This window comes from Ptychodera flava (assembly GCF_041260155.1).
Source record: "Ptychodera flava strain L36383 chromosome 23 unlocalized genomic scaffold, AS_Pfla_20210202 Scaffold_23__1_contigs__length_28996876_pilon, whole genome shotgun sequence".
NCBI lineage: Eukaryota > Metazoa > Hemichordata > Enteropneusta > Ptychoderidae > Ptychodera > Ptychodera flava.
In genome coordinates this window covers 17,563,969-17,576,949 of record NW_027248277.1, presented here as the reverse complement: position 1 = coordinate 17,576,949, position 12,981 = coordinate 17,563,969, and the positions used below count along the sequence as shown (strand labels likewise).

Sequence of the window (12,981 nt, the reverse complement as noted above, 5' to 3'; positions counted from 1 at the left end):
TCTCCTTTTCTTCATGCTGAGACTGATCAAAGTAAATAAAATCATAGAGGGACTGTGATAGAATAAATGACTATTATATTACCTAACCTAGCCCCTTGACTCATTATTTATTTTACACCCCATTACAAGGACGTTTATCTCTCATATACACATCTTGTGATTAATTAGTCAAAACAACTAATTATGCTAATCCGTGGACTTATCAGGGATTTTATGAGTTGGTCCACATCTCGACAGATAGGAAAGGTTACTAAAACGGGAAGGTAAGAACACCGTCCCTCCACCCAAGGAGGGACGGTGGTAAGAAGCTCTCCTGAAATGTGTCCAGAAATTACCCAATTGCGGCCAGTCATGACCATTAATCCAAAATTTACTGCAGCCAATGTATTTCGATGGCCGAGGAGAGTCAGCTACTCTTATTTCAAATGTGTAAAAGGTCGCGAACGGTGCAAACCCTGCCAGTGCCTTACGTGCAGTTCATGACATGAGGACATCCGTAAAGCAGGACGTCGGAAGGTAAAACCTCTGACCTTTACGATCTTTATATGTGGGCAAACTTGTAAACATATTTCCAGAGACGAGTCTTATTTTGACTGGGGTAAGAGCATAGGGGTCGTACGAATGTCCGTTCCCGGTGTAGGGGCAGGGCTAGGGGTGTCTTGGGCTCAGCGTAGGTTTCTTCTTGCTATGGTTCATTTTATATTGATATGCAGTGTTCTCGCCAGGCCATTTTAGCGTAGCGGTCCCGCTACGCTTTTGCCTCTCCCCGCTACGCTTTGATTCTCCCCACTACGCTTTAAAATATTCCCGCCATCCTTTAGTTCTTTTTTCTCTCTAACACAATTTAGACCAAGTACACATAACCTTAACATAGAAACAGGTAGACATCGTTAAATGGGAGCAGAAAAACGTCTCTGCCCATGTTGCAAGAGTAACAAAATAGAAGATGAAATACACTTTTTACTCTTATGCCCATTATATAACAAAGAAAGAATACAAATTCTGCGTTTAAAAGACAAGAAATAAAGTTTAACTGAAACATTTATTGAAATAATGACAAACAATGACACAGCTGTTTCTTTGGCAAAATTTATTTGTTTTTTTGAAAAGAAAAAATTTTATATTAATTCTAAGTGAATTTGGAAGTTTTTCTCTTTCTTTTTGACTTGTTGAACTTGAAGTTGAATATCTTTATTGTATGTGCTAATATGCTAGAGTGGCATACAGTTCAATAAAGATCAATTCTATTCAATTCTATTCACTATGCGTAGCCGTTGCATGCATTGTCTACACATTAGCGCTCACTGCAACTTTCAACCTGGTGAAAGAGTGGAAGGTGTGAAGTACGGTATGCATCAGATGAGTTGTCCGGAAGTGTTGAGAGGAACGTTAAAACACAAGAAGAATCGGCTGGATTGTTCACAAATTTTGATTCCAGAACGACTATTACGACCAACAAAGACCTTATACATCCATAAGCTTATCTATACATCGCGGACAAGTGTTCACAGAGGTAGGCGGTGTAGCAATAGCGGGGCCTTTGATCACAACGCAGTTGTACTGATGTACAAGTTATGGCTCTTGTATAGGGCAGATCAACTGATTTTAAGAACAACTTTAAAAGATGCATGCACACAAACAGTGTGAACTTGAATCATGAAATTGGCACGTGGCATGCGGCATGTGGCCCGTGGCGCTTGAATTGGGCTTACTCGGTAACTCATTGTACACAGGGCACGCTGAAAGAAATTATACTCATCATCGATGTCACTCTGTTTACAAAAAATACATTGGCTGATGAAATCACTGTTTCTGTCTTACTCCTTATATCGCTGATGGAAGTACTCAGCATCAATAAACGAGTGAATATTTGAATTTGCCCCATTACAGTTAAATGACTTATGGTTATGACTTATGCAGAAAAGATAGGGTAACAGGTATAGGAGGTGGGCTTCTTGCATTTGTGAAGTCACAAATTCTGTTCAAACGCAGGAGAGATCTTGAGTCCAATTCAGTAGAGATGATTGTTCTCGAACTTGAAATGAAAAGTGCACGCCCACTGATTGTAGTTGGAGTATACAGGCCACCCGCTTCATCTTTTTCAGTAGACATCGAAATTGAATCAGTTATTGAAACTCTTTATCTTGAAGATAAAGAAATTGTCGTCTTGGGAGATTTCAATTTTAACTTATTATCTCAGAATGGTAACAATCACTATATTTTTAAGTGTATGGATTCAATGAATTTTACACAGCTTGTCTCGGTTCCCACCAGACCAGTGTCGGGGACTCTCCTTGAACACGAGTATGTCAGTTGCCCACAGAATTTTTCATCTGTCTGTGTTGCTGAAGTTGGCCTATCTGATCATTATCCTGTTTTTGTTGTACGACGTTTGAATGCATGCTCTGATACCACTGGTTCCCATATTACGATTAAGTCAAGACAGTTTCGTAATTTTATTCCCGAGCACTTTGTTGGGGATCTGGAATCTACCTCATGGCCAGATGTCCAAATGTCTGATGATGTGGATACCACTTTCAATAATTGGACTAACTCCTTCAGTCGTATTTGTAATGCGCATGCACCGATTATCACGAGACGTGTGAGTAGGATTAGGCAACCACCGTGGTTCTCTCCTGAAATTCTGGATCTTATTCGTGTCAGAGATTTCAATCTTGTGAAAGCCACTCGGTCCAAAAACCCCAACGACTGGCTTGTGTATCGTTCTTTACGGAACAGGGTTGTCCATGCAATTACCTCTGCTAAGCGACGTCATTATCGTAGTGTCTTCACAAACAACCCTAATAACGCTTCTGTTCTTTGGCGTTCTGTTAATGATATTTTGTCCCGTGGTAACAGTCAGTCTCTCAGCTCAACTTTTTACCATGAAGGTAAGAGGCTGAAAAACCACGGGGATATCGCCAAGGCTTTCAATATTCATTTTACTAGCATCATTGATAAGTTTCGTCAGCATTTTGACAACACTCGTGATCTCAGTATAACCAAAGCTTGGGTTAACTCGTGCCATGGTAACTCTTCACCAAGCTTCCAAATTCCTTCTGTCACTGTTGACTTTGTGAAAAAACATCTTTCTTTGCTCGATGAAAAGAAGTCTCCTGGTAATGATGAGCTCTCCTCAAAATTTCTGAAGATTGGTGCGTCGTGTATTGCTGATTGTGTTACCAGTATTTTTAATATGTCGATAACAAATGGGGTCTTCCTACTTGTTATAATGTGCCCGTGTTGTTCCATTCACAAGGGTGGTTCGAAAAGTGATGTAAACAACTATAGGCCAATTTCGATTTTGTCCTTCCTCTCTAAAATCCTGGTTTGATTGTTGAGTCCCAATCTGGCTTCAGAGAACATTACTCATGTCACACTGCTCTGATTAAACTGACGGATCATCTATTTTCGAACATTGATTCTGGTCTCTTCAATGGTTTATTATTTTTGGATCTACGTAAGGCCTTTGATCTGGTTGACCATGATATTCTCATTGATAAACTTGCTATTTATGGTGTTTCCGGGTCATCCCTCCGTTGGTTTCGCTCGTACCTGACAGACAGAACTCAGCTTGTTCAGTATCTTGGATGTGAGTCTGAGGTCTTGCCAATTGTTAGTGGCGTCCCTCAAGGGTCCATTCTCTTTTTGATTTTCATCAACGACTTTCCCTTTGCCTTAACACGGGTGAGTTAGATATGTTCGCTGACGACCAGACTTTGTGTGTTTCAGGTAATAGCGTCGATGAAATTACTTCTCGTATGAACGATAATGTTGTCCCAATCTCATCGTGGGTTTCTAATAATGCTATGGTTGTCAACACGGAGAAAACTAAAAGTATGGTTATTGCTTCTTGCCCTAAAATTAGACATGTTACTAACACTGAGGCCTCTATTTGTGTCACAATACAAGAAACAATTATCTCCAATGTCTCTTCTCACATCCTTTTAGGCGTTTCAATTGATTCAACTTTAAGTTGGGATGTTCACGTTGATAACCTGTGTAAGAAACTTTCTACCAGAATTGGTATCCTTCGCAAACTACGTCCATTTGCCATTACGAGTACTTTTTTGGTTGTGTACAATGCACTTTTCCTTTCTTTAATTGATTATTGTCACACTGTTTGGGGCAATACTTCGAAGTCAAATCTTCACCGTATTTACAAACTCCAGAAGAGGGCTGGAAGAGTAATTTTAGGGGTTGACATTAGTGTTCCCTCACGAACTACATTTCTAACTTTGCACTGGTTGCCGATTGACCTTCGTATTATCTATTTCACCGCATTATTGACATTCAAATCATTGGCCTTGCACCCTCTATTTGAGTGACGTTTTTTATCGAATTTCATCAAACACCCGTAATGCCAGTCATGGAAATTTGTGTGTTCCAAAATTTAAGACTACCACAGGTCAAAAGTCTTTCTCTTTTCGTGCTGCAAGTACTTGGAATACAATTCCCCTGCGATTAGAAATACCTCAACTTTAGCCACTTTCAAAGTAAAGTTGCGAGATTATCTTATGACGAAGTTTACAAATGAGGGTTCAGATTTAGATTAATTTATTTTTTTTTTGTTGCAATGAAGATGTTACTCATCCTTTTTTGAACACTTGCTGTATTTACATGTACATTGTATTTGCTATTTATACGCATGTACTTTTTTCGAGCTCACAGAGGGCTCTGATGTAAATTACAATTTTTTTGTAACTCAGATTACCCTCTTTAAATAAAGTCTAATAATAATAATAATAATAATAAATGATAAATATTTTTCAGGTTCAAGTAAACTTTTGAAACACTTTTCATGTTCTTAATTTTAGTTTGCTGCATACATACACACCACAGACACATATACATATATACATGTATGTTAATGCATATCTATCTACCAACCTACATATGGTACATACCTGCATGCACACATATACATGCATACATACCATCACGTAAATACAGTTCTACCTACCTACCTACATACCTCCCAACATATACACACACACACACACACACACACACACACACACACACACACACATACATACATACAGTGCATGTCTACCTATCTACATACATACATACATATATACATACAGTGCATGCCGACCTATCTACATACATACATACATACATACATACATACATACATACATACATACATACATACATACATACATGCATGCATGCATGCATGCATGCATGCATGCATGCATGCATGCATGCATGCATGCATGCATGCATGCATGCATGCATGCATGCATGCATGCATGCATGCATGCATGCATGCATGCATGCATGCATGCATGCATGCATGCATGCATGCATGCATGCATGTATGTATGTATGTATGTATGTATGTATGTATGTATGTATGTATGTATGTATGTATGTATGTATGTATGTATGTATGTAGATAGGTCGGCATGCACTGTATGTATATATGTATGTATGTAGATATGCATGCATGCATGCAATACATGTATGTATGTATGTATGTCTCGGACGTAACAAAGACGACCTTTAGTTACCTGTACACTTTCAGTTTATTTTGCTCACACTATTGTTTGAGTAACTGAAAAACATTTTACATATATTTTGCATCTGGTATATCGATTAACTCATCATGTGATTTATAAATACTTTATAAAAATATGCAGATCACATTCTCAGGTTGTCAGGAACAATTGTAAGCACATTATACAAAGGTTGCCTTCTTGACATATCAAAATCCACGATATCCAACAACTTTTCAGAAGTAGACCCTGAGAGTAAAGTTGTTACAGAAACAAAAATATTGAAAAATGTCACAAATTAAAATTGCAGGGGAGTTTATACGAATATGGCCTTCTATTTCTTGCCACACGTCTCACAACCATGTATTTTATTGCTGATCAAACATTAAGATTCAATGTTAGCTTGTAAAGCTGAAGCACTTAGTAGGCAAACAAATGAAACTTTACAATATTTTACAACAATCTGCAAAAATATACATTGTCATCTTTCCCAATTTTACTAGTCAAGGGGCAACTTTGCCATTCGGAATGTTAGATGATAGAAATTCTGAAAAGATTAAATACAATGTATTAGATTGCTATAGCTGTGATTCTGCCAGTACACCTTTTTCAGTTAAACTTTCGTCCAATGCTTCTTCCATCACTTTTTTAACACCCCTGAGTCCCTCGATGACTTTGGTTGCCCGTAGAAAATAGTCCTGTATTCGTTCAGGGGTCCATCCTTCAGGAGCGATTTCTTTCAAGTCTCGTAAATTGTTCAATTTGACAGCTAATTTGACTAATTTCGCTTCGCGACTTATGTGTGGTGCATGTTCAATTTGTAGTCGTTTGCGCTCCATCTTGGGGAAAGACTTGTCATCTGTGACCTCTGCCACGACTTGTCTTACATCTTTACTGAAATGTTATTAGATTTCTTCAAGATGTGTATATGAGAGATAAACGTCCTTGTAATGGGGTGTAAAATAAATAAAGAGTCAAGAGGCTAGGTTAGGTTATATAATAGTCATTTATTTTATCACAGTCCCTCTGTGATTTTATTTACTCCGATCAGTCTCAGCATCAACAAAAGGAGAGGAACTAATAAAGAAAACTGAGAAAACTCAATAACAAGCTTATTAATAGTGTCTGGACCGCCTATGGTCTCTGCGGGAATTTCCAACGTGTTCGCTGTACAACGCTAAAGAATTACTCTCCGCGTGCCAACCTAATGTCAGAAACATAATAAAGTTTTGATAATCTTTCATTCTTCCTACTCCCTTCCCTCGTATAAATCATTTGTCAGACTGATTTTTGGGCGTGCTGTCTAACTTTGTTGCCGGTGAAAGAACGTGTCTGCATTTATTTATTTATTTCACTTTATTTCGGACTAAATCAGTCCATATAATTCTTATTTCACGAGTAGGAAAAATTTTCTTAGAGCATTACAAAAATATGTTTTCTGTGTTGGTAGAGAAAGACAAAATCAAAGGTACAGGGAATCGATCCACAATTTACAAATATCAGAGATGAAATAAAGACGATCATGTACCAGCCTAACGATCATTCATATTTTCACTTCTCGATAAGCGTGTCATAGGGACTTACTTTAAATTTTAGATCGCCAGCCTAGAGGGCCCGACTAGGCCCAACTAGGCCTGGGTTTTTCACTTTGCCCTTCATCTTGTTTTTAAATTTTCGCTGAGATATCAGCCGTGTATACTGGTCCAGGTCATTCTGACTCAGGCGTACACAGCTGTTTAGGGAGCCGTCATAATTTATCGGAGGAAATACACTAGAAACTCCGAAATTTTGAGTCACCCCAGCCACCCATGATGAATATGGGTAACCCCCTGTCTGACACAGAAATGTTGGCTTACCTGCGCCCAGGTAACAAAATCTTGACATAAAGCTCACCCAATAACAATATATATCCGATGTTATGTATCCCGAAAAAAGTACGAAAAAAGGAAACTTTAATTTTCTCTACAGAAGTGTAGAGCTTTGTCCTTAAGGTGGCGTTGCAGTTACATAAGGGGCCGTCGATAATAAAAGCTGACGCACAAGAAACGTAATTCCTTCGTTTTTTTAATACTTGAAACCCCCTCCCTCCCCCCTCAAAACGAAAGTTCTCATGCGAAATCAATTTCGTATTATGATGCCGTGTCTGACAAACCCACACGCACCTCTCCGATCCGCACGCCCATGAAAAATACCGGAAGGGCACGTGTATTTCGCACGTATGAAAATGTTTCACATACATGTTTCACATTGAAAAACCATATAAGTTTTTATTTCACCTTCATGTCTTTTCGTTGTCTTTTCTGTCTCCGTATTGTGTGGTCATTCTGTTCTCGATGAACGCGAAGGTAGTTTTGCGTTCTCGCTGCAAAGTCGCACTTTGAAAACAATAGAAAATCCTTATGCGATTTGACGCACACGAAACGAAAAGAGCTTTTACCCCTCCCCCCTAAACGCAAGAATTACGTTTGTCGTGCGTCAGCTTTTATTATTGACGGCCCCTAAGACACTGTTTTCGAACAAATGTTTCTTATCAAAGGTGGCATGCAAATTTCTTAGTAAAGGTAGCGAGAGTTTACTTGAAGGGGTACATATTTGGGGTAGAAAACGTCAACTTTGGAATTAATGATAAAATTGATTTTGATCCAAACCTTGATACTACATGAAATTTAATACCTCATATGAAACGACTATTTGTAGAAAAACCGAAAATTCTGTTTTGTATTATCTATCTCATTCTAAAACAGTAGGGGTTGGAAGAACATGAACAAAATTGAAATTACTCGAATTCAAAATGTAAGACCTTTAATGCCAAACAAAATTGTCGTTTTGTTACAGTGTGTCATGTAGGTCATTCTCTCCAATGACCATAGTCTAGAACGTTCTCAGAAGGTCAGGTTTACTACAAGTGAAGATACTTTTAGAACCGTTATTAGCATATCAATGGAAAGTCTATAATTTTCTAGCGATTTCTTCTTTGGATTATAAATACGGGACGGCAAAGATTTTCACCAGACTTTTTTCGGATTTCACGTCATATTCTTTTCAAGACGTAGACCTTCACGCTAGATTTTTCTCTGTGAACACTGCACGGTTCAGACCTCATCAAGCCTGCAGCCAGAGAAGCATTCACTCCTTACTCATCAGAGTCTGTCTGGACTCAACTCCTTGGGGACTGTATTTCAGGAGTTTTGCGTTGTCAGCTAAGCTAACTACTGCAATCTCTGTACTGTTTTGTAATTTTTACTTAATCCCATAGACTTAGTTATTAATTTTAATAAATTTATTTTACAGAAAATTGCAGACTTCGCCGCCTTTTTCTGTCGTAACAATAGCATTTAAATAACATAACGTAGTACTATTATAAAATTGTGCCCAGCCAAAGTGGGGTTAAAATTTATTGAAATGTTGAAAACAGGAGAAAAAGGTAAAGCCAGGAAATCTGCTGATTAGCATAAAGTTACACTTCTTTCAAATCAAACTTATGATCGCTCGTCATGCGAAAAGATGCACAGATGTACGGATAGGCCTTTCATTTGCACTGATACCTTTCGTATTGTCAATCATAGTGGTCTGGAATGTATGGGAGCTTTGTCTCGTTTCCTTTCAAAACTTCATTTTTCATTAATACTAGTGCAATATTGCCCTTTAAAATTGATAATTATAACAGATCTGTGTTTCTTTCTCATTTTCACCAAGGTTGGCCGAATCGAGGGCTGCGATTTGTTTTAGGTTTTAGTCACTTGGCATCTGCAAAGCTAAAAACTCCTGCTTCCTGCGGAAGTATTCCCCAAATCTTTGGATTGAAAACCTATAAAGATAAAAGAAATTATAAGAATCTTGAAGATGTATCACATTTAAAGAACTTACGAGCTTAAGATTGTACAGTGAAAGTATACAGCTTGCTATTATAGATCCTCTTGTTGACTTTAACATACCGGCTAGAATAAAAATTTAGGAAGCGACATATAATATTTAAAAGATCCCGCAGTTTCATAATTGATTGGCGAAGACTTATCAAATGTAAATGAAAATGTGACGTTTCCTGACGATACTTCAATCATATTCGACCTGATTCCTATCATTGGCAATACTCAAAGGACAAATTCATGTTCAGATAACTCACCCTCCCTCTAGCAACTTATATTTTAAATCAACTGCTTTCTGTATTCCACAACGAAATTTGAAAGCCTAGCAATTAATCTGTGAAATAATTTCACAATCCACTTTACAACAGTATATGATGAATCGAAGGTAAGATTGTGTGACATTCAAAAAGTTGCTAAAAAAAGGAAATAATTCCTATTTGTGAAGTGGCGCACATTTAACTTATAAACTGACAAGAAAACAGAGTAAACATGTTGCTTTTGTGTATTTCAACATTTTCAAGTAGTGGCAAGTAGTGGCACACATTACAGTAACTTACCCGAGATAATCAAAGTCAATGGTGGAATGCACTATCTGTTTCAAACCCCAAAGTCCGCAATAAAAATGAGCAGCCTAAGAAAAAAAACCAAAGAAAATCAGAATAAATGAAATGTGTATGTAAAATAAATGAAACACGTCACACAAATTGTTAAATGACATTATCTGTGATATTGTTTTTACGACGTTATTAATGTTGAAATAAGACAACGATCGCAACCTCTGTAAAACAAAATTAAATTATATAGGTACAACCCTGCTGAAAGCCCTATGAAGCCCAAATGCCTGAGGAGGTCAAGTATTGGTCAACCAAATTCAATTTGAACATATGGTCAGTTTAACCAAGTAAACAATCCACAATGTTGTGCATAAATACGCAAATATCAATCTTTACTCACTGCAGTAAACTGTAGTAATGCTTGATATTAAGATAGTGATATAAAGACCTTGTTCTTTCCAAGTAACCGTATGATACGACAATATTTACCAGCAACCCTTACACAATCATTCTGGAACATTCTTTTAAACTGGAGCGCTAGACCGTATATGTATAGTATTGTGGCTGTTTATTTAGTGACTGTCTGTTTTTAGTACCCATATTTTCTAAGCAATATTACCAAGAAACCAGAAATACCTTCCTTAAGTTTGCATGTATGTATGTATGTATGTATGTATGTATGTACGTACGTATGTACGTACGTACGTACGTAAGTATGTATGTATGTATGTATGTATGTATGTATGTATGTATGTATGTATGTATGTATGTATGTATGTATGTATGTATGTATGTATGTATGTATGTATGTATGTATGTATGTATGTATGTATGTATGTATGTATGTATGTATGTATGTATGTATGTATGTATGTATGTATGTATGTATGTATGTATGTATGTATGTATGTATGTATGTATGTATGTATGTATGTATGTATGTATGTATGTATGTATGTATGTATGTATGTATGTATGTATGTATGTATGTATGTATGTATGTATGTGTGTGTGTATGTGTGTATGTATGTATGTATGTATGTATGTATGTATGTATGTATGTATGTATGTATGTATGTATGTATGTATGTATGTATGTATGTATGTATGTAAGTTTGTATGTATATAGGGCCCGTCAACTATCGAAAAAAAAAACGTTTAACCCCCGTCTAACATCAGTCAGCAATGAAGTAAGCTTGCATATGAACTTGTTCCGTGGTGTGATCTAAAGGACAGAGGGGTTATGGCCAGTTTAAAGGCCTGTGTTGGCACCAGATTGTCTCATCAGAAAATTTACCAAGCAGATTGCACTTTCAATGGAAACAAAAGGTTATCACACCTCCATAATCCTCTTACAGACAAGAACAAAGGCGATCCCAGGGATTGCGAACAGTGCCTTTAACTTTTCAATGTCCAGATGCATTGTTTGGAATGAAATTTGATCTGAAAGACCAAAGGTTACCGATATTTGGCACTAGTCTCATCATGACGTGACATTGGCATTGCTGGTACTTAAGTATCACACTATTGATATACAAGAAGACTACGCGTCTATAAGCTTACATAAATTATGAAAAGAAGTGCAAAATTGCCACCGAAAATATTGTACTGAAGCACTGCCCACCTACCAAGGCAAATTTATGACAACGACGTATAGCTTTTCCACGTCCTCGTCGGTGACATCTTTGTTGACTCCAGTCAGTGTATACCAATCGCTAAGGTACGTTTTCCAACCATTTGAGTTGAAATTCCTTCTGTGGGTACTTGTCGAAGTCCATCCCGTGAGAGTCTGGAAAGAAAACAGCCAAATGATATTAAACCCAATGCTATATGTACCACGGACCATAACGTTTTCGGTGTGTACATTTTTACCAACGAAAATGAATCTCTATTGGTAAATGTAAGCGTTTCTGTCATATAATAATATAAGATTGAAATGACATATTGAAATATTGGGTAGAGCAAGTATAGCTCACGCACAATATCATAACATCAGAGCAAATTTGCTTGATGTTGTGTGAAGTTATGATAAACACAAAATTCGTCGGTGAATAGCTATGCGACTGTAGGATTACATCGACAAATGAAATATACTGCAAGAAAAATCTCTTAAAAATTTTGCCTCCTGTAAGAACAGGCTGATAATTGTTAAAAAGGAGGGTTTAAAGGTGTTCATGATATGTGGCCAAGGAATGGAACGTAAATCTAAGAACGTCTTTGCATTATCAAGGAATACCGAATGAATGAAGGTAAATAAAAACCAATTGTTTTTTAATCTTACCAACAAACTCACAGAAATGGCTAGCAATGTCATAACCTTGGTAGTTGAAAAGCGCTAATTCAAAATCGATGAACCCAATATCTTCTGCAATAGAAATATTTTTAGTAAGTACAATTGTGTGATTTGCTGGTATTCAGCGTAACTTTCGTAAGATGTTTCCTTTCGTAGTTTTAAGTGCTTTATATAATTCAATGGTATCTTTTAGTCTCCTACTAATTAGATTTCTTATTTTCTCTTGTTTTGATAATTTTGAATTTTGGAGTGGTTGAAATCTTTTTATGATTTTAAATTTGTGATATTCATCTGAATAATGTCACGTCAAACGTGTCTATTAATTAGAAAAGCATAAATGCGATGCCAAAGGTGATTTCTACGGGCCGAGCTCTTGATTATCATGCAAACAAACATGGAAGTACGGCAGACACTAGATTGGATGAGAAATGCACCTTGGGGACAGCTATTAAAACTCTCAAATATTTATGATTCTTTCCTGGTCTACTGCTTGTTGGGACTCATTTCAAAGCTCCCAGAGTAAGAAGAATCTTGTCATGGTTTATCAAATTTTATTTTTCATGTATAGTTACAAAGAGATAGCGGCCATTTTGACTTTCAAGAGCGCTTAATGTTAGGTAATTTGTTTCTCTTGAGAAAAACTTAGCTAGGTGACCCCTGATTTTTATTCTTGATTTGGTAAGAGAATGGATGAAAGTTTCATTTAGGAAAGTTCGAAGAATGGTTTAGGGCGTTTCACAAATGGCTTGCTAATCTGTTAT

The 12,981-nt window shown here is 37.1% G+C and overlaps 1 long non-coding RNA gene across 2 annotated transcripts; it reads right to left on the bottom strand.

Annotated features, from left to right (window-relative positions):
- Positions 1–8,292: 8,292 nt before the first annotated feature.
- Positions 8,293–11,714, bottom strand: LOC139123531 (uncharacterized). 2 transcript variants are annotated; one of them, XR_011549709.1, is made up of 3 exons: positions 11,556–11,714; positions 9,931–10,004; positions 8,293–9,315 (listed from the first exon to the last, which is right to left on the bottom strand). It is a non-coding gene; the product is annotated as an uncharacterized lncRNA (long non-coding RNA). The 2 variants fall into 2 exon arrangements; XR_011549710.1 differs by having other exon boundaries at positions 11,552–11,706.
- Positions 11,715–12,981: the final 1,267 nt, after the last annotated feature.